The following is a 26,287-nucleotide window of genomic DNA, read 5'->3' on the forward strand; positions in this document are numbered from 1 at the left end:
GGATTTCACGGCAGGAAGCCAAGGAGGCTGGAAAACACCGGAGAGAAGGTGATGCAATGAAAGGATGCCAGCCCTGTAAGGTAGGCCAACTCAGGAAACAAACCCAGGTTCACTACTGGAATTCTCAGTGTTATAGGGGTCTGAATTGGATCCTGGGTGCTGTATACACCCCAGACCAGTGGTGATATTTTTTTACTACCAGTTCTGTGGGCGTGGCTTGGTGGGCGTGGTGTGGCTTGGTGGGCATGGCTTGGTGGGCGTGGAAGGGGAAGGATACTGCAAAATCCCCATTCCCTCCCCACTCCAGGGGAAGGATACTGCAAAATCCCCATTCCCTCCCCACTCCAGGGGAAGGACACTGCAAAATCCCCATTCCCACCCCACTCCAGGGGAAGTATACTGCAAAATCCCCATTCCCTCCCCACTCCAGGGGAAGGATACTGTAAAATCCCCATTCCCACCCCACTTCAGGGGAAGGATACTGCAAAATCCCCATTCTCTCCCCACTCTGGGGCCAGCCAGAGGTGGTATTTGCCGGTTCTCCGAACTACTCAAAATTTCCGCTACCGGTTCTCCAGAACCTGTCAGAACCTGCTGGATTTCACCCCTGCCCCAGACCACATTTAAATTAGAAAAAAAAAAAGGTGTTTTCTTTTTGTCTTTACTTCTGATTGTCCTTGCAGGGCCTTTTCGGGGCAAAGCAATTCATGACTTTTAAAATGATAAATGATTCTGGCTTGCTCAAAGCTCCAGCTGGTTGGGAGCTGATCCATCACTTGACACTAGCTTGCTTGGGTCTCCTGTTTCCTTTGTCGCAAGTCGAGGAAGTTGGCTTAGGAAATTTGCAGGGCCTCTCCAAGCCATCTGCAGCTATTGCACCATTCCCTCTGGGGTTGTACTGCCGCATTCTCTAGCACCGTGATGGCGAACCTATGGCATGTGTGCCAGAGGTGGCACGCAGAGCCCTCTCTGTGGGCATGCATGCCGTGGGCACGTGTGCTCTTCTGGTTTCCAGTGTGCACATGCATGCCAGCCAGCTGGTCTTTGTGGGTGACAGAGCGCCTGAAAACGGCCTGAAAACAGCCTGAAAACCAGTCCCCAAAACAGCCTGAAAATGACCCAAAAAAACGGCCTGGAAATGGCCCCAAAAACAGCCCAAAAAACAGCCCAAAAAAACTGTTACTAATCTTAAGGATCGGACCCAATAACAGACATAGACTCATTAATATTTAATCAGGTAGCCATTTATTAACATTGGTCTACTCATTACAGGTATCATCAGCAAGAACATCTGGAGCAGCGTGGGGCAACCTTAAGTACCTGGGAGGCGGACTCTGAGGTAAGGGGTGGTCTAAGTGGGAGGTGGATGTATGGATTGTGTGAGTTAACCCTTGCAGTCCCGAGACCTGTGTACCTGCTTGTGTGGGTGAGGCATTTACTCGTGACAAAAGCAGCCTGAAATCGGCCAGAAAAATGGCCTGAAAACAGCCTGAAAAACGGTCTAAAAAACAGCCCAAAAAAACACTCCAAAAAAGCCCCCAAAACAGCTTGAAAACAGCTCAAAAAATGCCCCAAAAAACAGCCTGAAATCGGCCAGAAAAATGACCTGAAAAGAGCCCCCAAAATGGCCTGAAAACAGCCTGAAAAACGGCCTAAAAAACAGCCCAAAAAAAACAGCCCCCAAAGCCCCAAAAACAGTCTGAAAAGAACCCAAAATACAGCCTGAAAAATGACCTAAAAAAACAACCTGAAAACAGCCAAAATACCCAGCTAAAACCAGCCAAAAAACAGGTATGTGCATGCCAGCCAGCTGGTCTTCGGATTTCTGGCGTTCCCATGCCCACACATGTGTGCACATGCATGCATGTTCCGATTTGGGCGCTCGGTGCCGAAAAGGTTCGCCATCACTGCTCTAGCAGGTAAGAAAGGAAGAAGAAGAAACTGGAAAATTTATTGCCTGTGATAAGAAGAAAGAAAAGATGTTAAAGTTGTTTCATGTTTATTACCACATTCAATAATTTCTTCTCCTTGCTAATTTATTTATTTATTATTTATTTATTAGTCCAATTTATATGCTGCCCTTCTCCGTAGATTCAGGGTGGCTTATAATGCATTATAGCAATAGCCTGCATACTTTTTTGTATATACCTGCTTATTAGGGCTTTCGGGCCCCCCTAAGCAGTGTTGTTCTATACAAAGCTGGCTTATTGCCCCCACAATCCAGGGCCTCAATTTACCTACCTCGAAAGGATGGAAGGCTGAGTCAACCTTGAGCCTGGTGAGATTCGAACTTGCACTAATTGCAGGCAGCTGGCAGCTAAGTGCTAGCACTTAACAGCACTTTAGTCCACTGCACCACCGAGGCTCTTGGCTAATTGTCCTTGCTTCCTCTCATCTCTGCAGAGTGCAGAAAAGAGCAACCAAGAAGATTAGGGGCAGTAGCAGGTTACAAATCCCGTTGCTACTGGTTCATTTGTGGACATGTGCACACTCATGCACGCACAACACTTCTGCGCATGTGCAGAGATGTCTGGGAGGGTGGCCGCCGCCGCAACAAAAATTATTAGGGGCCTGGAGGCTAAAACATATGAGGAACAATTGCAGGAATTGGGTATGGCTAGTCTAGTGAAAAGAAGAACTAGGGGAGACATGATAGCAGTGTTCCAATATTTGGGGGGCTGCCACAAAAAAAGGGAGTCAACTTATTCTCCAAAGCACCTCAAGGCAGGTGCTTTGCAAGCAGCGGATGGAAATTCATCAAGGAGAGAACCAACCTAGAAATAAGGAGAAATTTCCTGAGAACAATTAATCAGTGGAACAGCTTGCCACCAGAGATTGTGGGTGCTCCATCAATGGAGGCTTTTAAGAAGAGACTGGACAACCGTTTGTTCAGAATGCTATGGGGTCTCTTGCTTGAGCAGGGGTTGGACTAGAAGACCTCCAAGATCCCTTCCAACTCTCTACAGTGCCTTTAAAAGCAATCCTCAACTTACAACCATTCTAGTCTAGTCTAGTCTAGTCTAGTCTAGTCTAGTCCAGTCCAGTCCAGTCCAGTCCAGTCCAGTCCATTCCTAATTTCTCTTCTCTTCTCTTCTCTTCTCTTCTCTTCTCTTCTCTTCTCTTCTCTTCTCTTCTCTTCTCTTCTCTTCTCTTCTCTTCTCTTCTCTTCTCTTCTCTTCCATTCCATTCCATTCCATTCCATTCCATTCCATTCTATTCTATTTTCCCGTTAGCTTCTGACCACCAAAGTCAATGGGAGAAGCTGGATTTGCTTAACGACCATGTGATTCACTTAACAGCTGCAGAGATTCGCTCGCTCCTGACCAAAAAGGTCATAAAATCGGGTGCAACTCGCTTAATAACCGCCTCGCTTAGCAGCAGAAATCCTGGTCCCAATTGCAGTCGTAAATCAAGAGCTACCTGTAGTTCTTTCACTGTTTGCTAAATTATCTGCTTGTTGCTATTCCCCACCTTGCCATTTTAATGTGGGGGCGCTGTTTAACTTGCATCTGGCATGAAAGACAAGCAGTGGCAGCAGCTTCCCTTGCCCAAAACAGACATTATCTCCCTAGATTCAAACCATCCGAGAGACATTTGTGGGCAAGAATTGGCATTACTCAAAAATTTGGTTTTCTTCCCTGGAAGTAGAGTAGACTGTGCCTGGCGTGATTTAGAAGAAAACTGTGGAAAAAGAATAAGAAAAGAAGGACTAGGGCAGTGATGGCTAATCTTTTTGCCGTCGCATGCCAAAAGTCGGGGGGACCGCTGGGGGATCGCGTGTGCGTGCATGGCCACACCCATAATTCAATGCCTCCTGTGCCCCGCCCCCCCCACATGCGCGTGTGACACACACACCCCGCATTCCCCCCACTTTTGGCACACAATGGCATGGTGGGCCTGATAGGCCTGTTTTTCGCCCTCCCCAGGCTCCAGAGGCTTTCTTGGAGTCTGGGGAGGGTGAAAACAGCCTTCCCCATCCCTCCAAGGCCCTCTGGAGGCCGGAAACAGCTCGTTTCTGGACTTCTGGTGGGCCCAGAAGGACCGAAAATAAGCTGGCTGGCGCACATGAACTGAGCTAGGACAACGCTCCCGTGCCCACAGATATGGCTCCACATGCCACCTATGGCGTGCCATAGGTTTGCCATCATGGGACTAGGGTGACATGATAGCAGTCTTCCAATATTTGAGGGGCTGCCACAAAGAAGAGGGGGTTCACTTATTTACCAAAGCACCAGAAGGCAGGACAAGAAATAATGGTTGGAAACTAATCAAGGAGAGAAACAACCTGGAAAAAAGGGGAAAAAATTCCTGACAGTGAGAACAATTAATCAGTGGAACAGCTTCCCTAAACCTCTCCGGATGTGGACCTATCTGCCAGAAGACGTTCGCCCAGAAAAATGGCATCTGTTTTTCTGCCATATTCTGAAGATGCTTGAGAATTTTTTTTCCTGAATTTCTCACCTTGGTGTTTTTAACCTGAGATGATTAAGAACCCAGGATTGGTTTTTTTTTTTTTAATGTCATATCTGTCTATCAAACTTTGCCGGCTGCGAACGCTTTCCATGCTGGAGCCAAAGTCCTTTGGGAAATATTTCTTCCTCATTAATTGGAAGTGTGGGAAGCCAGAAATGGTGCAGAATATCGGAGACGAGATTTTTTTACTTGCACACTCGCTTGCTCTGGCTGCTGTGCCACTGAATAAATGCAAGACCCCCATATTTTTGCTCTGAAAACCCCCCTCCCCAATAGTTTTATAATCTTGGCAAGATGTTTTAAAATAAATATTATTTATTAATAAAATAAAATACATTTTTGGCACAATACTAACTTGTTTAGAAAATCATAGTTGACTAAATACTGGTAATGCCTTCACAAGGGTAAAATCTGCCCGCCCACCCACTCAACCATCCATTTGTGGCTGGCCTGAATCAGACACTCCCCACCCTGATATTCAGTTCTTTGCTCCCCCTTCCTCGCTTTCTTCCAACATCCACCCCCCTCAGTGCACCGCTGCTGTGCATCGCTGATTTAACAGGCACTGAGGCTCCTCCTTTTGACCCTCCAAAGTTGTATTTGATCCTAATTGCTTTTGCCAGTCAAGGGCACAAAATGTCATTTGTGATTCCAGTGGATCTGGCGACCCCCAGTTCAGGATCCTGGGGGCTGATAAGCAGCACTGACTGAGCTTCAACCCACTCAAATGAGACATCCAGGCGTAGCTGTGCCCCATGGTTATTCCAAGGCAGTCAGGAGTTGGGAGAAACTCAGAATAACAGAGTTTTTTTAAAAAAAAAATATTAATCATATTTCTATGCCGCCCACTCTCCGAGAACTCTGGGCTGCTTATAACAATCGACAGTATACTAAATAGCATATTGCCCCCAACAATCTGGGTCCTCATTTTACCCACCTTGGAAGGATGGAAGGCTGAGTCAACCTTGAGCCTGGTGAGATTTGATCCACTGATCTGCTGAACTAGCAGTCAGCTGAAGTAGCTGCAGTACAGCACTCTAACCACTGCGCCACCTCGGCTCCAAAGTTGGAATTGGAAGGGACCTTGGAGGTCTTCTAGTCCAACCCCTTGCTCAAGCAGGAAAAGCAGGAAACCCTGTAGCATTCTGGAGAAATTTGTTATGTGCCATTTTGTCCCATTTTATGACTTTTCTTGCCATATTTGTTAAGATGAATCAATGCAGTTGGCAAGGATTGTTTATGCACAAAATTGGAAAGCAGAGGATATACCCGTGATGGCGAACCTATGGCACGCGTGTCACAGGTGGCACGTGGAACCATATCGGTGGGCATGCAAGCTCAGTTTGCTGACTTCTGGAAGTCAGGAAACGGGCTGTTTCTGGCCTCCGGAGGGCCTCCCGGAGGTGGGGGAGGCTGTTTTCGCCCTCCCCAGGCTCCTAGAAAGCCTCTGGAGCTTGGAGAAGGCGAAAAACAGGTCCACCGTGCCAAAAGCGGGGGGAGCATGGGGGGGACACGCGTGCATGTGCAGGGGGCCAGGGCACATAGAATTATGGGTGTGGGTGTGCACACAACCCCCCCACGTTCCCCATGCTTTTGGCACACAATGGCAAAAAGGTTAGCCATTACTGGAATATACCATCGGAGGGAGAAGTAGTTAAAAAAAAATTAGATTGTGCAGAAATGAACAGATTAATTATGATGATAAAAGAAAGAGAAGATTTAGAATACTTTAAGATAGGGAATCAATTTTACTATTGGTTAGAAAAGAGATATAAGTAAGCTTTAAAAGAGATTGGGGAAAAAAACATCGTAACTAGAATATTATATTAGTGGAAAATTTGTGTAATGGACTTGATGAGAATGAAGATAGAAGAGATAAGAGAAGTTTTTGGAGATAACACCGAAATGTCACATGGAAGAAATGATGTATTAAATGTTCGCTTGTCTTAAAAAAATTTTAAAAAACTTTTTATATATATAAAAAAAATGCAGTTGTTGAGTTAGTCACAGGATAGTTAAGTGAATCTGGCTTCCCCATTGACTTGGCTTGTCAGAAGTTTGCAAAAGGTGATTCACACATGACCCTGGGGCACTGCCATTGTTATAAATGTGAGTCAGTTGCCGAGCATCCACATGACCAGGGGGGATGCTGCAACAGTTGTAAGTGTGAAAAATGGTCATAAGTCACTTTTTCCAGTGCCGTTGTAACTTCGAACTAAGCGAACTGTTGTAAGTCTAAGAGTACCTGTATACTGTATTTTTAATTAGTCTCATACTGCCAGAGGTGGGTTTCAGCAGGTTCTGACCAGTTCTGGAGAACCGGTAGCAGAAATTTTGAGTAATTCGGAGAACCGGTAGTAAAAATTCTAACTGGCCCCGCCCCCATCTATTCTCTGCCTCCCGAGACCCAGCTGATCGGGAGGAAATGGGGATTTTGCAGTAACCTTCCCCTGGATTTGGGGGGGGAATGGAGATTTTACAGTATCCTTCCCCTGGAGTGGGGTGGGAATGGAGATTTTGCAGTATCCTTCCCCTGGAGTGGGGTGGGAATGGAGATTTTGCAGTATCCTTCCCCTGCCATGCCCACCAAGCCATGCCCACCAAGCCACGCCCACAGAACTGGTAGTAAAATTTTTTTGAAATCCACCACTGCATATTACTAATATTATACATTTTTCAAAGAAATCGTATTCCAAAAGTCTACATTTTGCTCTCCTGTATACCATATAGACAGACCTCAACCTACAACAGTTTGTTTACTGACTATCTGAAGTTATGACGACGCTAAAAAAAAGGGACTTACGACCATTTTTCAAAACTATGACCGTTGCAGCATCCCCCACTGTCACATGATTAAAAATTCATACTTATGACGGTTGCAGTGTCCTGAGGTCATGTGATTCCCCCTTTTGTAATCTTCTGATGAACAAAGTTTGTTTGTTTGTTTTATTTTATTTGATTTGTATACCGCCCTACTCCCGAAGGACTCAGGGCGGTGAACAGCCAAACAATAAAATAACATAGATACAAAAAATTTAAAAAACCAGATAAAATCAAATTAAATCATTTCCCCAGTCATGGGGAAAGCCAGATTTGCTTAACAACTGTGGCAAGAAAGGTAGTAAAATGAGACAAAATTCAATTTACAACCAACTTTCTTGGTTAGCCATGGAGATTTTGGGCTCAGTTGTGGTCGTAGGTCAAGGACTACTTGGTATTAGAAAGGATACATTTTTGGTTCAGTTGTGTTAGATTTCTCCTATGGATATTTATTATCAATTTTGCCATGGCTGAACATTCACTAATTTTGGCCTTGCAATGTAATTGCATTGACTGGTTCATTTCTCCAACGTCATGCCAAATTTTTGTTTTGCTACTATCAGCACCTCTCGTAGGAAATTGTGATATTTTTGTGTATGTTTTTCTGGGATGATCTTAACAAAAACACTTGTGGTTTCAAGTTCTGATTTTATTTTTAGGGTTTTCCGAATATTTTAAGGTATTTCTTTCTAGTTGCTTTTGAGTTGCGTTTTACATAATCACGGCATATGTTAACGTGGGCCTTTTTCCAAGGATTGTCAGATACTTCTGTCATTTTTTCTGAAAGCTATCCTTGCATCAAACTCCGCTCCTGGTGATTTGGTGGATGTGACTGTGTGGTTTTATTTATTTATCCAATTTACATAGCTGCCTGTCTCACCCTTTGTAACTCTAGGCAGCTTACAATAAAAGACTTTTCCTTGGGAACAATATTTTGCTTATTTATTTAAGTTTGAGAATGCCTGACTCCAAAAAGGCTCTGAGTGGCTTGCAAAAAAACCACCACCAACAACAATATAATAACAATAGCAATAGCAATAACAACACGACTTACCTGTATCCAAAAAGTCATGGGATTTTATGGGGAAGAGGCCCAGGGGTGGGTTTTACTTACCTTTACTACCGGTTTGCAATGGGGCCACATGCATTCATTCACAGCTGAGTCCCAATTAGTTGCAAAAAGTCCTTTGGTCCTTCGGGATAATCACCAACCTTTATCTCCCTTGACACGCTGCCAAAGAACCTACTTGGCAAAGCCCCACGGAGTCCAGAATCAAACAGAGATGCCGACTGGGAACAGAATTAATAACGTTGCTTTCCTGCAAAGGGCCCACGTGCCTTTGCTCCTCTTTTAAGCCTTATGGGAGGGGCCAGTCATCTCCAGGCCTTACTCCCAAGTAGCCCCTTTAGTTTTAACTGTTCTTGCCTTCTGGCAGCTCTGCACATGCATGCACTAGGAACAGGCTCTTCCTGTTCCTCTGCCTCTCTGATGTCCGACTCTGGAGGCTCCGGAGTCTGCGTATCACTCCCAGATGGCCCTGGCCCCATCTCCGCCTCTGACGCAGAGCCCTCATCCGAGCCTTCCCCAGACTGCCCCATGTTCCTCCCCAACCTCCTCACTGTCCGACTCCATTGCCAGCTCCGCAGGCTGCTGGTGGACCACCACAGCACACTGCAACCGTCATAAGTATATGCCAGTTGCCAGGCGTCTGAATTTTAATCGCAAAACCATGGAGATGCTGTTAACAGTCGCTAGTTGTGAAAAACAACCGCAAGTCACTTTTTTCAGTGCTGTTATAACTTCAAACTGTCACTAAATGAGTAAGTTGTAAGATAAGGAGTGCCTGTATTGGAATTTTGCACTGTTTCTTTCGCTCATTTTGTTCCCAAGGTTGATTTATGTGCTTTTTACATGTTGCTTTCGGTTTGTCTGATTCACTTTTTATGTTGCTAAAAAAGGACTTTTTTTTTTCCTTTGCAAAAAATGGGATATAAATTACCCAAGCAAACAGGGTTATCGTCCACTCCTAATTGTACCCAGGAGCTTCTGCCCTCTTGCAGAGAAGCAAAGTTTAACTTGTTGGTTTAGAAAAGAGCAGATTTTAGGGACAGGGGAGATAAAAAATCCACAGGGTGGGGCGTCCTTAAAAGCTGAAGCAATTTTTCTGGTGGAATTAAAGAGAGGCACCGGTGCTTGGGATCATAAATCAAAGCGGGTCTCAGAATCATTGTGGGAAAATGCCCTCTGCTTTTACGCTGGGAATCTGGTCCTATGCTAAACGTAAAACATGGTGCCGGTTTAAGTGGGGTCTCTTAAAACATTTGGAATACTGCATCCACTTTTGGTCGGCATATATATAAAAAAGATGTTGAGACTTCGGAAAGAGTGCAGACAAGAGCAACAAAGATTATTAGGGGGCTGGAGGCTAAAATATATGAAGAACGGTTGCAGGAATTGGGTATGGCTAGTCTAGTGAAGAGAAGGACTAGGGGAGACATGATAGCAGTCTTCCAATATTTGAGGGGCTGCCCCAAAGAAGAGGGAGTCAAATTATTCTCCAAAGCACCAGAAGGCAGGACAAGAAGCAACGGATGGAAACTAATGAAGGAGAGAAGCAACCTGGAATTGAGGAGAAACTTCCTAACAATGAGGATAATTAACCAGTGGAACAGCTTGCCACCAGAAGTTCTGTGTGCTTCATCCCTGGAGGATTAGTCATAAGTCATAAGTTTATTTGTCAAGCATATATAAGATAACAGGTAAAAGTATAAACATAATTTGAATACATGAAAAGAGTAAGTAAAAAGGAATATTAGGACAGGGACGGAAGGCACTCTGGTGCTCTTATCCATGCCCCTTACAGACCTCTTAGGAATGGGGTGAGGTCAACAGTAGACAGTTTAAGGTTAAAGTTTTGGGGTTTGGGGGAAGAAACCACAGAGTCAAGTAGTGTATTCCAGGCATTGACCACTCTGTTACTGAAGTTATATTTTCTGCAATCGAGTTTGGAATGGTTTACCTTAAGTTTGTATCTATTATTTGCTCGTGTATTGTTGTGGCTGAAGCTGAAATAGTTATTGACAGGAAGGACATTGTGGCAGATAATTTTATGTACTATGCTTAGGTCAGACTGAAGTCGGCTTCAGTTCTAAGTTGTCTAAGCCCAAAATTTGGAGTCTGGTGGCATAAGTTATTTTATTGCAGTTAGAGGAATGGAGGACTCTTCTCGTAAAATATCTCTGGACTCCCTCAACTCTATTTATGTCCGATATGCAGTGCAGGTTCCAGACAAAGGAGCTGTATTCAAGAATTGGTCTAGCAAATATTTTTAGGGTCTCCCAGTTGGAAGATTCGGGGAATGACCTCTGATGCTCTTCTCTGTGAATGCTCCTACACTGGAAGTTTTTAAGAAGTTGTTGGATAACCATTTGTCTGAAGTGGTGTAGGGTTTCCTGCCTAAGCAGGGGGTTGGACTAGAAGACCTCCAAGGTCCCTTCCAACTCTGTTATTCTATTCTATTCTGTCCTGGAAAGAGCGCAGAGAAAAGCAACTGAGAGGATCAGGGGGCTGGACGATAAAACATAGGAAGAACGATTGCAAGAACTGGGTATGTCTAGTTTAAAGAAAAGAAGGACTAGAGGTGACATGATGGCCTCCTTCCAATATTTGAGGGGCTGCCACAGAGAAGAGGGCATCAACCTATTCTCCAAAGCATCAGAAGGCACGACAAGAAGCAACAGATGGAAGCTACTCAGAGAGAAGCAACCTAGAACTTGAGATATTTCCTGTCAGGGAGAACAATTGATTAGTGCAATGGCTTTGCTCCAGACTTTGTAGATGCTTCATCATTGGAGGTTTTAAAAAAGAGATTGGACGACCATTTGCCTGAATGGTACTATAGGGTCTCCTGCTTGAGTAGGGGGGTAGACTAGAGGTCCTTTCCAACTCAATGATGATGGCTAACCAAGATGTTGGAGATCAGGTAGGATTCCATTCTTTAGCAAAAATAAGTCAAGTACTGCAGATGGGGACTGCAGCCAAGAAATTAAAAGACGCTTGCTCCTGGGAGGAAAGCTATCGCAAATCTAGACAGCATACTAAAAAGCAGAGACATCGCCTTGTCAACAAAAGTGCGTCTAGTCAAGGCTCTGGTGTTCCCAGTTGCAATGGATGGCTGGGAAAGTTGGACCATAAGGAAGGCTGAGAAGGCCAAAGAATGGAGGCCTTTGAACTCTGGTGCTGGAGAAGACTCCTGCGAGTCCCTTGGACTGCAAGGCCATCCAACCAGTCAGTCCTAGAGGAGATCAACCCTGACTGCTCTCTAGAAGGCCAGATCCTGAAGAGGAAACTCAAATCTTTTGGCCACCTAAGGAGAAGGAAGGAAGGACTCCCTGGAGAAGAGACAAATGCTGGGAACGATGGAGGGCAAAAGGAGAAGAAGGGGACGGCAGAGAAGGAGGTGGCCGGATGGAGTCACTGAAGCAGTCGGCATGAGCTTAAATGGACTCCGGAGGATGGTAGAGGACAGGAAGGCCTGGAGGAACGTGGTCCATGGGGTCGCGATGGGTCACCACTTCGCAACTAAGAACAACAAAGTTCTTGACTTATATTCTATTCATCTGGCAACCGTTCAAAATTACAGTGGCACTGGAAAAAGTGACTTGCAACCAGTCCTTGTGGAGAGAAAGGCAAGCTCTCTTTCCTGGCAGGGTTGACGCAGGAAGCAAGATCTCCTTCTGGCCAATTGCGTCCTGCTCAGAGTGCCAGGTGGGGCTAGATGACCTCCAGGGACCCCTTCCGACTCATTGATGCAAGACTGTTGTGCCCAGAAACAGTTTATCAATGTGGGAAGCACCAGCACTAGCAGAAGAAGTGGGGGGGAGAGAGGCAGGCATTTCCCAACCCGTGACACCCTCCCCATCTGTTCTTCGCCATCTGCCCGACAAAAGACGATCTTGTGAATGGGAGCTTCTTCCTTTCTGGAGGAAAGAGCTGCTATATTTACACGTGGCCTTTGGGGGAGCTGAGACAGAAATGTGGGGGAAGGCTGCCTTCTGCCATCAGGCAGTCTGCAGAAGCCAGGGCCAGGGCCTGTGCGAGAGAAATATTCTGAATTTCGATGAGCAAAATGCACTCGGATAATTGGGATACAGGAACCTGCCGCTTATTTTTCACGGCGCCTGGTTGTTTATGACTTGGCATTTGTGACTGCCGACTCATGTGCTGCTTGCTTTCCTGGCGGAGGAGTGGGTGGGGTGGGAGGAGACGGGACTTGAACCCCCCACCTCGATTTCAAGCAAGGGGACACGGCGGGCTGAGGCGGTGGTGGTGGGGAGGGAAAGATTTGCTCCCAGGATACGGGGGTGGGCTTGGCTTCGATAGGAACCAAGCTGGCATTTCCTTGGTTGCTCTTTTTCCCCCCAAGAAGGCATCGGCAGGAGGGGGGGCGGAAATCTACATTTCCACACTTAAACTCCCCTTTTCAGTCAGCCAGTTTGTCGTCGTCGTTTTTTTTTTCCAGAGGAGAAGAAAAATGTTGGTGAGAGCTGGTTGATTTGAGAGGAGTGAGGTTAACAGTGACCGGGGGGCCAGGGGTTGAGGATCTGGGGCAGAAGAGGTAGAATACAGAATAACGCAGTTGGGAGGGACCTTGGAGGTCTTCTAGTCCAACCCCATGCTCAAGCAAGAATACCCTATAGCTGCGATGGCGAATCTATGGCACGCGTGCCACAGGTGGCACGCGGAGCCATCTCTGCGGGCACGCGAGCCGAAGCCCAGGTCAGCTCCACCACGCATGCCCGTGCGCCCCCTGCTGGCCAGCTGATTTTCAGGTCTCTGCTGGGAGACGTGCGCGCATCAGTGGTGGGTTGCTCCCGGTTCTGTCCGGTTCTATAGAACCGGTAGTAAAAATGGCGGGAGGCTCCGCCCACCTCCCCGGACGTCATAATTGACGATCTGCATATGCGCAGAAGCGTCCGCGCTCCTGTTCTGAACCAGTAGTAAAGGTAAGTAGAACCCACCCCTGGCGCGCATGCGTGGGGTTGGGGGGGTGTCGCATGCATATATGGGGGGGGTGATGCACATGCAAGGGCAGGGGTGGAGGGGGTTCCACCCCCCCCATTTTTGCTTCCAAGAGGCTTCAGGGAGGCCTGATGCACAAAATGGGGGTCGCATGCGCATGCACTGGGGGGGGCAGGGGGAGCCTGAGGGGGGTCACATGTGCGGGGGGGCTGCGGGGGGGCATTGCATTATGGGTGTTGGCACTTTCAGCACCCGAGGAAAAAAATGTTCGCCATCATTGCCTTATACCATTCTGGAGAAATGACTATCCAGTCTCTTCTTGAAAACCTCCAGTGATGGAGCACCCACAATTTCCGGTGGCAAGTTGTTCCGCTGGTTAATTGTTCCCATGGTTAGGAAGTTTATCCTTAGTTCAAGGTTGCTTCTCTCCTTGGTTAGTAGCCCCCACCGTACTTGGGCCAAAATCAGGAATCTGATAGCATTTTTCCGACTAATGTATTTTATTAAAAGACACCCGTTCTATCCGATGCCCGAACTAGCTCAACTAATGTAAGATGTTCGTTTCCTTGCACGCTCGTCTCTCAGAGGGTCTGTACTGCAGCTCATTTAACAAATATTTCAGTTAGCAACATAAATTTTGGACTCAGTTGTAGTTGTAAGTCAAGGACTACTGTATAATCAAGAATCTTATTGGGGTTTTTAATCTAAGACCCCTTTATATGATCATGTAGCTCAGTGGTTGGGAACTCAAGGACCAGGGGAGAGATGATAGCAGTGTCCCAATATTTGAGGGGCTGCCACAGAGAGGAGGGTGTCAAGCTATTCTCCAAAGCACTCAAAGGCCAGACAAGGAATAATGGATGGAAACTGATCAATCTATCTGAATCTATCTAAAATGATCAAAGGACTGGTGACTAAAACATGAAGAATGGTTGCAGGAACTGGGCCTGGCTAGTCCAGTGAAGAGAAGGACCAAGGGAGACAGGAGAGCATCTTCCAGTATTTGAAGGGCTGCCACAGAGAGGAGGAAGGGGGGTCAAGCTATTTCCCAAAGCACCTGAAGGCCAGACAAGGAAGAATGGATCTTGCAGAGATTCAACTTGGAAAAAAGGAGAAATTTCTTGACAATGAGAGCAATCAAGCCATGGAACAGAAGTTGCCTTCGGAAGTTGTGGGAGCTTCATCCCTGGAGGCTTTCAAGAAGAGACTGGACTGCCATCTGTCAGAAATGGTGTAGGGTCTCCTGCTTGGGCGTGGGGTTGGACTAGATGACCTACAAGGTCCCTTCCAACTCTTTTAATCTGTTAAAACTCTGGCCCCTTTACAACCTGTGGACTTCAACTCCCAGAATTCCTGAGCCAGCCCGAATTTTCTCTCAATGCGATGCTCATATTGTTGGGACCACAACACCCAGAATCCACTGCCAACACACCGAACCCCAACCTGTCTGAAAGGGGGCTTGGCATTAAGAAAAGCTGTCTGAAGCTTCTTCACAGGAGCCCATTCCAAGCCTCGGGGCCGTTTTTGCATTTTTCCTGTTGACAAGCGTTTGATCTTTAATCATTTTAGCAGAGACTAGATTACAAATCTCATTTCTGCAAATGGCTAAGATTGGATTACGGGATAAATCACATGTGCGCTTCTCGTTTTATTGAGCTGGGTTATCTTAGGCAGGGAAGGAGCCTGAGCATTGACAGGCACCGAAAAATGGGCGAGAGTCCATTTAGAGCAGCAATTGCTTTTCATTTTAAGTGTTAAAGATGGCCTCGAGGAAGTGGTTAAGAATGGATTTTACAGTTGGTGATCAAGGAAGAGAGACTGGATCCTCCCCCCCCACTCTTGCCCCCCCCACCAGTGCTGGTGGAATGGCGCTGGTGAGGACTTGCCAAGCCTAAAGATAAAGGTAAAGGTTCCCCTTGCACATATGTGCTAGTTGTTCCCGACTCTAGGGGGCAGTACTCCTCTCCGTTTCAAAGCCGAAGAGACAGCGCTGTCCGAAGACATCTCCATGGTCAGGTGGCCGACATGACTCAACGCCAAAGGCACACGGAACGCCAAAGGTGGTCTCTATTTTTCTACTTGCATTTTTTACCTGCTTTCGAACTGCTAGGTTGGCAGAAACTGGGACGACTAACGGGAGCTCACCCGTGCCTAGTGCGGCACACTAGGGATTCGAACCGCTGAACTGCTGACCTTTTGATCGACAAGCTCAGAGTCTTAGCCACTGAGCCACCGCGTTGCCAAGCCTAGCCATGTTTAAACGGGTCTCCGTTTTAATCTTTGACTTTCTCTTCTGTGTTAAATCACAACCAGGATCGGTAATCTCAACCTTGGCTACTTGAAGACATGCATGGACTTCAACTCCCAGAATTCCCCAGCCAGCGCACTGGCTGAGGGATTCTGGGAGTTGAAGTCCACCCATCTTCAAGGGGACAAGGTTAAGAAACACTTGAGTTAAGCTGCATCAGGCTAGAAACTGGGAGATGGCGAGTTGTAGTTCTAGCTGGGGATCACCAAAACCAGTTGGATGACCTTGGGCCGGTCAGTATCTCTCAGCCCTAGGAAGGAAGCAATGGCAAACCACTTCTGAAAACACTTGCCAAAAAAACTTTAGAGACGCATCTTGGCAGTCTTCGAGAATTTGACATCAGTGAATGGAAGAATTGAAGTCCACCCATCTTAAAGCATGCTGGCTGGGGAATTCTGGGAGTTGAAGTCCACCCAACCCATGCTAAAGCAACCATGCTAGCTGGGAATTCTGGGAATTAAAGTCCACACATCTTAAAACATGCTGGCTGGGGGATTATGGGAGTTGAAATCCACCCATCATAAAGCATGTTGGCTGTGGGATTCTGGGAGTTGAAGTCTAAACATCTTAAAACTGGCACTTCAGCCATAGAAGCTGCTGGAGTACATAGTCCTCGATTTACGACCATCTGTTTAGCAACCATTCAAAGTTACAACGATACTGAAAAAAAAGTTAGTCCTCACATTTACGACTGTCACAACTTCCCTACAATCATGGAGTCAAAATTTAGAAACTTGGCAATCAGCATATATTTGTAGCATTTTGGGGCTCACACCATTGCGATTTTTGATCTTCCCAGCTGGCTTTTGACAAGTCAAATGTGAGAAGCTGGATTCATTTAACGCCCATGTAATTTGCCTTACACCAGTGGTGATTCACTTAATGACCACAGCAAAAGAGGTCATAAAATCAGGTGTGACTCACTGCCTTACAGTTCTGGTCCTAACTGTGGTTGTAAGTCGAGGACTACCTGTATTGGCAGATCTCGAAACTGGCTCCACTTCAGCGAGACGGATCTGCGAGGCTAAAATGAGCCTTGACGTCCCTTTGCTGAATTTCCTTTCATGGTAAAAGGAATTCAGGTTTTCTATTTTTCATCCAGTGTGCTGGAGAGTTCTTTTTTTCGTTTTTTTTTTTCTCTCTCTCTTTCTTTTCTCTCCAGCCTCACAGGCTGCCCAAATGTCCTTTTCGGAAACAGCTGTTGAGAAGGAGTTTCTGGATAGAAAGACAGCTTTGAAGAAGTGGGAAGCGTGCCAAGGGTAGGAGAGAAGATTGTGCAGGATTTCCCACTTGATTTATTAGATCAAGAGTCTCCAAACATGGCTACTTTAAGATGGGCGGACTTCCACTGCCAGAATCCCCCAGCCAGCATCTTTTAAGATAGGTGGACTTCAACTCCCAAAATTCCCCAGCCAGCATGCTTTAAGATGGGTGGACTTCAACTCCCAGAATTCCCCAGCCACCATGCTTTAAGATGGGTGAAGTTCCCAGAATTCCCCAGCCAGCGTGCTTTAAAATGGGTAGACTTCGATCCCTAGAATTCCCCAGCCAGCGTGCTTTAAGACATGTGAATTCTGGGAGTTGAAGTCCACAAGTCTTAACAGTGGCTAAGTTTGGAGATCCCTCTATTAGATGTATATCCCGCTGCTCATTCAGGAGATCAAGGCAGCGCACATATTTTTGGCCTACAACAGCCTCGTAAGGTAGGTTGAGCTGGTCCAAAGTCCCCCAGCAGCTTAGAAACTGGGTTTCTTCTTCCCCCATGTCTTCTACGCTACACCTGATTGGCTCTTGGGCTGAGAAGGGAGGGATTGCTCCAAATTCAGCCAATCAGTTGTGAGTAAAGGAGAACTAGAACCTGGGTCCTCCTCTCCCTTCCTGGTCCAGCACTTACTCCATTCGCTATCCCAATCTGGTTTTGTCATGTCATCCCTTGGAGATGCATTCCCACAACTGGCCTAACCTAGTTAGAATAACAGTGTTGGAAGTAACCTTGAAAGTCTTCTAGTCCAACCCCCTGCTTAGGCAGGAAACCCTACACCACTTCGGACAAATGGTTATCCAACATCTTCCCAAAAACCTCCAGTGTTGAAGCATTCACAACTTCTGCAGGCAAGTTGTTCCACTTATTAATTATTCTAACTATCAGGAAATTTCTCCTTAGTTCTAAGTTGCTTCTCTCCTTGGTTAGTTTCCATCCGATACTTCTTGTCCTGCCCTCAGGTGCTTTGGAGAATAGCTTGACTCCCTCTTCTTTGGGGCAGCCCCTGAGATATTGGAAGACTTCTATCATGTCTCCTCTACTCTTTCTTTTCATCAGACTAGATATACCCAGTTCCTGCAACCGTTCTTCATATGTTTTAGCCTCCAGTCCCCTAATCCTCTTTGTTGCTCTTCTCTGCACTCTTTCTAGAGTCTCCACATCTTTTTTTTTTTTTTTTACATCGTGGCGACCAAAACTGAATGCCATATTCCAAGTGTGGCCTTCCCAAGGCCTTATAAAGTGGTATTAACCCTTCATGTGATCTTGATTCTATCCCTCTGTCGATGCAGCCTAGAACTGTGTTGGCTTTTTTGGCAGCTGCAACACACAGCTGGCTCATATTTAAGTGATTGTCCACTAGGACTCCAAGATCCCTCTCACAGTTACTACTATTGAGCAAGGCACCTGTGCATATATATATACTGTACATATACTGTACCTGTGCATTTTGTTTTTCTTGCCTAAATGAGCTAACCTCTTCACAAACTGGTTCCTTTTAATCTGGGCTACGTTGAAGGAGGAGTTTCATCGTGTATATTACGGGGACTTGGGAAGTAATTTTTCTCGATCTCAGTTAAGCGCCATGCGTGAAGGTAGGTAAGCCAGGAACTGCAAAAAAAAAAAAGCTGCTCGTGCAGAATTATGTTTAAATTCTTCTCATCTGTGCAGGAGGAAAAAAAATATATATGAAGAAAAGACAATCTCCGTTTCTAATAAATTGGGAGATTTGAAGGTAAAGAAGAGAGTTTAATACAGTTTCTCCTTCACTGGCAAGGAATCTGTGGTTTTACGCTTTGCGGAGTAATGTTTAAATACAGGTAAGTCCTTGAATTACAACCTTTCATTTAGTGTTTGTTTGAAGTTACAATGTCACTGGAAAAAAAGTGATTTGCGACCGTTTTTCCACACTTATGACCATGGTGATCAAAATTCGGACGCTTGGCAATGGGCTCATATTTATTGATGGTTGCAGTGGCCTGAGGTCATGTGATCACATTTTGAGACCTTCTGATCAGTAATGGGGATGCCAGATTCTCTTAATCCTATTACAGGCAGTCCTTGACTTTCAGCCGTTCGTTTAGTGACTGTTTGAAGTTAAAACGGCACTGAAAAATGGGATTTATGACCAGTTTTTACATTTATAAACTGTCGCAGCATTCCTGTGGTCACAAGATCAAAAATTCAGATCCTTTGTCAACTGACTCATATTTATGACAGTCAGAGTGTCTCCCGGAGTGTGTGTGTGTGTGTGTGTGTGTGTGTGTGTGTGTGTGTGTGTGTGTGTGTCACATGATCTCCTTTTGTCTTTTTCTGACGAAAAAAGTCACTGGGAAGCCAGATCCACTTAACCACCGTGTTACTAACTTAAACAACTGCAGTGATTCACATAACAATGGTGGTGAAAAAGTTCATAAAGTGGGGCAAAACACATAACTGTCTCGCTTAGCAACAAAAAAAATTGGGCTGAATTGTGGTCGTAAGTCAAGGACTACCTGTACTAATTCAACAACTGCAGCGATTCACTTAACAACTGTGGCAAGAAAGGTGGCAAACTGGGGGGCAAAACTCACTTAACGACTGTCTTGTTTAGCAATGGAAATTTTGGGCTCAATTGTGTGTCGTAAATCGAGGACAGCCTGTGCTGAAATTCCGATCCCAAGCTTTGTTATGCCGGTAGGGAAACTTGAGATGATTCAAGCTCATTGCTAATCTGTTATCTTTTGCCAAGGGTGTTTTGATCCGTGGCCAAATTGCCATGGGTTGGGCTGGGCTATGAAAGAAAGCGAAATACCAAAGGGGAAAACCTGTGATTGTGTCAGCTACCCTGGGAAAGACGCAAGCAGCTTGAAATGCCAACCTGGGCATTCACACGACATGCTTAACCAAGTAAAACAATTCTGGATCTTATTGGAGACAATATCTTTGGTGGCAAATGACAGGGTGGCTTTTAACCTCGGTGAACTTTTTACGCAGTAGCTTAATGGGATCCGTGATCTGAGTGGCTAGCTTAGTTTATTTTAGCATCTTCTGCCAATCCAGAAAATTACAGATATATCCAGTGGTGGGATTCAAATAAGAAAAGAATAGAATAGAATAGAATAGAATAGAATAGAATAGAATAGAATAGAATAGAATAGAATAGAATAGAATAGAATAGAATAACAGAGTTGGAAGGGACCTTGGAGGTCTTCTAATCCAACCCCCTGCCCAGGCAAGAAACAATACACCACTTCAGACAAATGGTTATCCAACATCTTCTTAAAAACTTCCAGTGTTGGAACATTCACAACTTCTGCAGGCAAATTATTCCACTTATTAATTGTTCTAACTGTCAGGAAATTCCTCCTTAGTTCTAAATTGCTTCTCTCCTTGGTTAATTTCCACCCATTGCTTCTTGTCCTGCCCTCAGGTGTTTTGGAGAATAATTTGACCCCCTCTTCTTTGGGGCAGCCCCTGAGATATTGGAAGACTGCTATCGTGTCTCCCCTAGTCCTTCTTTTCATTAAACTAGACATACCCAGTTCCTGCAACCGTTCTTCATAAATAACAACCTGCCAGGGGCCAAAATGTGGTGCATGGGGACTCCTGGAAGGGGCGGAGCGGAGAGGGGAGGAGTGGGGCCAGCCAGCAATTTAACTACCGGTTCTCACGAACTGGCTTGAACTGGCCCGAACCGGCTGCATCTCATAACTGTTAATATAACCACTCCAGTGATGGGTTTCAAATTTTTTTACTACTGGTTCTGTGGGTGTGGCTTGGTGGGTGTGGCATGGCTTAGTGGGCGTGGCAGGGGAAAGATACTGCAAAATCCCCATTTCCTCCCGATCAGCTGGGACTCGGGAGGCGGAGAATAGATGTGGGCGGGGCCAGTCAGAATTTTTACTACCGGTTCTCCGAACGACTCAAAATTTCCGCTACCGGTTCCCCAGAACTGGTCAGAACCTGCTGAAACCCACCTCTGTACCACTCGTTGAGTGATCAAAGTTATACAACTGAGAAAAGTGACTGTGGCAACTGTGGCAAACAAGGATTTAAAATTGGGCGGAACTCACTTAAGAGCTGCCTTGCTTAGCCACAGAAATTCTGGTCCCAATTTTGGTTGTTAAGTCGAGGTCCTTCAGGGAACTAACTAGGTTTGGAGAAATTCTTCCCGTTTTTCTTGGGAACAGCTGGGTTAAACCCCCATCTAAGATAAAGCAGTATTTTCACAGCTATCTAAAGATCTCGTGTGCATGGCTTTGTTTGTGGTTCAGTGCGATGCGCCATCCCAGCCAGTTGTGGATTATTCATGGATAAGGCCCCTTACGCTCATTATTTTGTCAGTCACATATCTCTGCTTTTCATTGTTTGCGAGCTGCGTATTTCAACGGCTGCTTTGTTTGAAATTATGGGGGAAATTTACAGTCGCCAAGCAATGTGGAAAAATTCTGAGGAGAACAATAAACATGTTTTAAAAAGAGAAGGCGCAAAAGAAGCCACTCGCTCTCTCCTCTCCGTAGCTAAGCTTCCAAACTTCGCAGGGCTTCCCCCATCTTGGCAACTTCAGGATGGACAGACCAATTTATGAAAGACAAAAACAAACAGAGCAGACAAAATTATTTTCTGGTTTGTTTTTTTTTAAATCCATGATGGGCAGAGAAACATACGATGGGCACCTCCTGGTCCAGCTGGCCCCCCAAATGCCTGCTGGACCAGTGGTTTAAAGCACCCTGTTATTAACACAGCTGCCTGCAATTACTGCAGGTTCGAATCTTACCAGGCTCAAGGTTGACTCAGCCTTCCATCCTTTCAAAGGTAGGTGAAATGAGGACCCAGTTTGTGGGGGCAATAAGCTGACTTTGTATAAATATACAAAAGTATGAAGGCTATTGCTTAACGCATTGTAAGCCGCCCTGAGTCTCCGGAGAAGGGCGGCATATAAATCAAATTAAAAAAAAAATGCGAATGTAAAAATCTAAATGTAAAAAATGGTGTAGGGTTTCCTTCTTTGAGGGGGGGGGGGTTGGATTAGATGACCTACAAGATCCCTTCCAACTTTGTTAATCTGAATCTGTCTAAGATGATCAAAGGCCTGGAGGCTAAAACAGACGATGAACGGTTGCAGGAACTGGGCATGGCTAGTCCAGTGAAGAGAAGGACCAGGGGAGACATGAGACCAGTTTTCCAATATTTGAAGGGCTGCCCTAGAGAGGACGAAGGAGGTCCAGCTATTTTCCAAAGCACCTGAAGGCCAGACAAGGAATGATGGATGGAAAGTGAACAAGGAGAGATTCAGCCTGGAAATGAGAAGACATTTTCTGACAGTGAGAATAATCAACCCATGGAACAGAAGTTGCCTTCAGAAATTGTTGGAGCTTCATCACTAGAGGCTTTCAAGAAGAGACTGGACTGCCATCTGTCAGAAATGGTGTAGGGTCTCCTGCTTGGGCAGGGGGGTGGACTAGATGACCTCCAAGCAAGGTGCCTTCCAACTCTGTTAATCTGTTAAACCAGAAGAACCATGAGAGTTAAATTCTGCTCCACGTTGCCTCTTCATCTTGTCCCTCTCTCTCTCTTCGGAAGTGAGTGGCTCACTTCTTTAAGCGAACTGAAAACAAGACTTTCGGCCAAAGATTGGCCTCCTCCAGTCCTGGTCCCTGGCACTGCAAAGCCAAGTTGCTAGTCCCCATTGCCCTTCCCCCTTTCTCCTCCCCTATCCTTGCTGGTTTCTCCCTCTCATTTCATCTCCTGCAACCGTCAGCCTTTGGCTGAGCCACTGCGGATCAATACTACATTAGCGCTCCAGTTGGTGGGAAGAATGGAGCTGGGCTGGTTGTCCAGGCAGGCAGCTGACAATGGGGAGGCTTGGCCTATATGGGGTGGCGGAGGTGTCCTTGGAAGACAATTGGATGGGTTTGAGGAGCTGGAAAGGGGGGGGGCAAGTTAGCCACCCCTCTCTCTTGCCAATCCAGTTCTGACTCCCTCTTAAAGCAGCCAGATAGGAGACAGGATAGCAGCCTTCCAATATTTGAGGGGCTGCCCCAGAGAGGAGGGGCTCAAGCTGTTAACCAGTGGAACAGCTTGCCAGCAGAAGTTGTGGGTGGGTGCTCCATCACTGGAGGTTTTTAAGAAGAGGCTGGACAGCCATTTGTCCCAAATTGTATAGGGTCTCCTGCTTGAACGGGGCTGGACTAGAAGACCTCCAAAGTCCCTTCCAGCTCTATTCTGATTGATTGATTGTTTTCCAAAGCATCCGAAGGCCAGACAAGGAACAATGGATTACAGAATCACAGTTGGAAGGGACCTTGGAGGTCATCTAGTCCAACCCCTTGCTCAGGCAGGAGACCTTTCCAGAATTACAGAATCACAGAGTTTGAAGGGGCCTTAGAGGTCATCTAGTCCAATCCCCTGCTCAGGCAGGAGACCCTTCCCAAATTACAGAATCACAGAATTGGAAGGGACCTTAGAGGTCATTAGTCCAACAGCCTTCTCAGGCATAAATGGCCAAAAACCGGGAAAAAGCATCACGAACGGCAATCACCGGACCGTGGAATGCCGTGGCCCATCCTGTAGTCATGTGACCTTGGGGTGGGGCTGCTTGACTGGCCACGAGCACCTGTTCTGTGGGTCTCAGGACTTCGAGCGGTCATAAAAACCACCCGTTGTTAAGCGAGGACTAGCTGTAATTTCACTGCAAGGCTTCTGCTGGATGGAAATGGAACAAGGAGAGATTCAACCTGGAAATAAGGAGGAATTTTCTGACAGTGAGAACCATCAACCCATGGAACAGAAGTTGCCTTCGGAAGTTGTGGGAGCTTCATCCCTGGAAGCTTTCAAGAAGAGACTGGACTGCCATCTGTCAGAAATGGTGTAGGGCCTCCTGCTTGGGCAGGGGGTTGGACTAGATGACCTACGAGGTCCCTTCCAACTCTGTTAATCTGTATCTAGGTGAGGAATATGTGAGACCAGAAATGGTGGAAAAGAGCAAGATGAGGACAAGTTATAATTTGCATGTTTATCTGGGGGGGGGGCTCCCAGAACACCCCGTTTTCTAGGTTGAGCAAAAGCTTTGCAACCTGTCTCTTGATCTGAGGAAAAAGTAGCAACTGCATTGGCCCAGCTTGATAAACCAAGTTAGACTGGGTTTATACCAATACTCCTCAACTTAGGACCACAATTGAGGCCAACATTTCTGTTGCTGAGACATCGGATAAGTGAGTTTTGCCCCATTTTGTGACCTTTTTTGTCACAGTTGTTAAGTGAATCACTGCGGTTAAGTTAGGGACACAGTTGTTAAATGAATCCGTTGACTTTGCTTGTCGGAAGGACGCCAAAGGGGACGCCCAGGGACACTGCAACCGTCATAAATACGAGCCAGTTGCCAAGGATCTGAATTCTGATCCCACGGCCATGGTGGGATGCTGCAAAGATTATAAGTGTGAAAAATTGGTCATAAGCCACTTTTCTCAGCGCCGTTGTAACTATGAGCGGTCACTGTTGTAAGCCGAGGACTACCTGTATCTGATTCTGTGGTTGTGCTCAAATCCCACGCACCAACTTCCCTCCCATGATGGTTTGGTTCTGTTTGATGATGGATCTGGCCCAATAACTCACAAATTCTCTTTTTCAATTGGATTCCTTTATTGCAGCCCTAGATGAATCCTAGGCCCTGTGGAACCAGACGTCACTGACCTTAGACCTTTCTCTTTCAGGTACACATCTGGAACAACTAGAATACCTCGTGGTGAGAGCTATTATACCCAGGAGGAGGGGCCAGAAGGTAAGGAGTGGCTATGGGAGTGATGGGATATGTGGTTAGTTAACCCCTACAGAGCCAGGTGTCCAGGGTGGCAATACAGTTAGACATTTACCATGACAGGTTCATCTCCCACTATGAAAAAAAAAAGGAGAAAAACTCTATTCGGGCAATAATCTTGCTTTGAAAGCTCTCTGCACAAGGCTCGGTTTAGCCCAGCCCAGCATTTTGGGTGAAAGCCAAACTCATCCCAATAGCCCATTAACTGTAGTTCAGATAAGTACTACAGCACCCAGCATCCTCCTCCTTTTCTCAACGGGGCAAGGTTGCTGGGAGTTGTAGTTCAAGCATCTGGAGTTTATGGATCTCCTCTCCTTCAGTCATCATACAGAACTAGGGTGGAGGAGGGGAATTTAAAGATCATCTAGTCCCGTGATGGCGAACCTATGGCATGCGTGCCACAGGTGGCACGCGGAGCCATACCTGTGGACACGCGAGCGTTGCCCTAGCTCAGCTCCAGCATGCATGCGTGTGCCGGCCAGCTGATTTTTGGGCCTTTTGGGCCCACCGGAAGTTGGGAAATGGATCATTTCCGGCCTCCAGAGGGCATCCGGGGGGGTGGGGGGGGTGGGGAAGGCTGTTTTTGCCCTCCCCAGGCTCCTAGAAAGCCTCTGGAGCTTGGGAAGGGCAAAAAGCAGACCTACCGGGCCCACCGGGCCATCGCGTGCCAAAAGCAGGGGGAGCGTGGGGTGGTCACACATGCATGCACGGGAAGGGGGGCGCATTGAATTATGGGTGTGGGCACGCACTCACGCGACCCTCCCACGGTCTCCCCCACTTTTGACATGCGACGGCAAAAAGGTTAGCCATCCCTGATCTAGTCCAACCGTTTGCTCCGGGAAGGATCCTGAAGAGCCTCCCTCCAACTCAAAGGCCTCTAAAAACCCAAGAACTTATTAGTTCAAGTGGCAGTCTCTTCCACAGGCTCATACAATAATTTGTACGGTCAAGAGATCTTTCCTGTTGTTCAGCTGGAATCTCAGAATAACAAAATTGGAATGTATTAAGTCAAGGACTGCCTGTATTTTCACTACAGAACGGAATTCCACCTGATCTCCAACATCTTGGTTAGCCATCACCATCAGAGTCGGAAGGGACCTTGGAGGTCCTCTAGTCCAACCCTCTGCTCAAGCAGGAGGCCCTATGCCAGCGATGGCTAACCTTTTTGTCATTGTGTGCTGGAAGCATGCACGAGTGCCTACACCCATAATGCAATGCGTGTGTGACCCCCCCCCTCCCCGCGGCCTATCCCCTTGTGCATGTGTGCACGATCTTCCCTGCGCCCTGTTTTGGGCCTAACAGGCACCCACAACTTCTGGAAGCAAGCAGTTCCACTGGTTAATTGTTCTCACTGTTAGGAAATTCCTTACTTCTAGGTGGTTTCTCTCTTTGATTAGTTTCCATTGTTTCTTGTCCTGCCTTCAGTTGCTTTGGAAAATAGATTGTCCTCCTCTTCTTTGGGGCAGCAGCCCCTCCAATACTGAAAGACTGCTATCACGTCACCCCTGGTCCTTCTTTTCTCTAGACGAGCCATGCCCAATTCCAGCAACCGTTCTTTGTATGTTTTAGCCTCCAGTCCCTTAATCATCTTTGTTGCTCTTCTCT

General features: G+C 46.4%; 1 long non-coding RNA gene across 1 annotated transcript; it reads left to right on the forward strand.

The window, feature by feature from the left end:
- LOC148111538 (uncharacterized) lies at positions 1-24,665 on the forward strand. The gene is made up of 3 exons (XR_015730406.1): positions 1-80; positions 1,273-1,339; positions 24,579-24,665. It is a non-coding gene; the product is annotated as an uncharacterized LOC148111538 (long non-coding RNA).
- The last annotated feature ends 1,622 nt before the right edge of the window (positions 24,666-26,287 follow it).

Source organism: Pantherophis guttatus, chromosome 18 (assembly GCF_059756535.1).
Source record: "Pantherophis guttatus breed Tessera chromosome 18, ASM5975653v1, whole genome shotgun sequence".
NCBI classification, from domain to species: Eukaryota; Metazoa; Chordata; class Lepidosauria; order Squamata; family Colubridae; genus Pantherophis; species Pantherophis guttatus.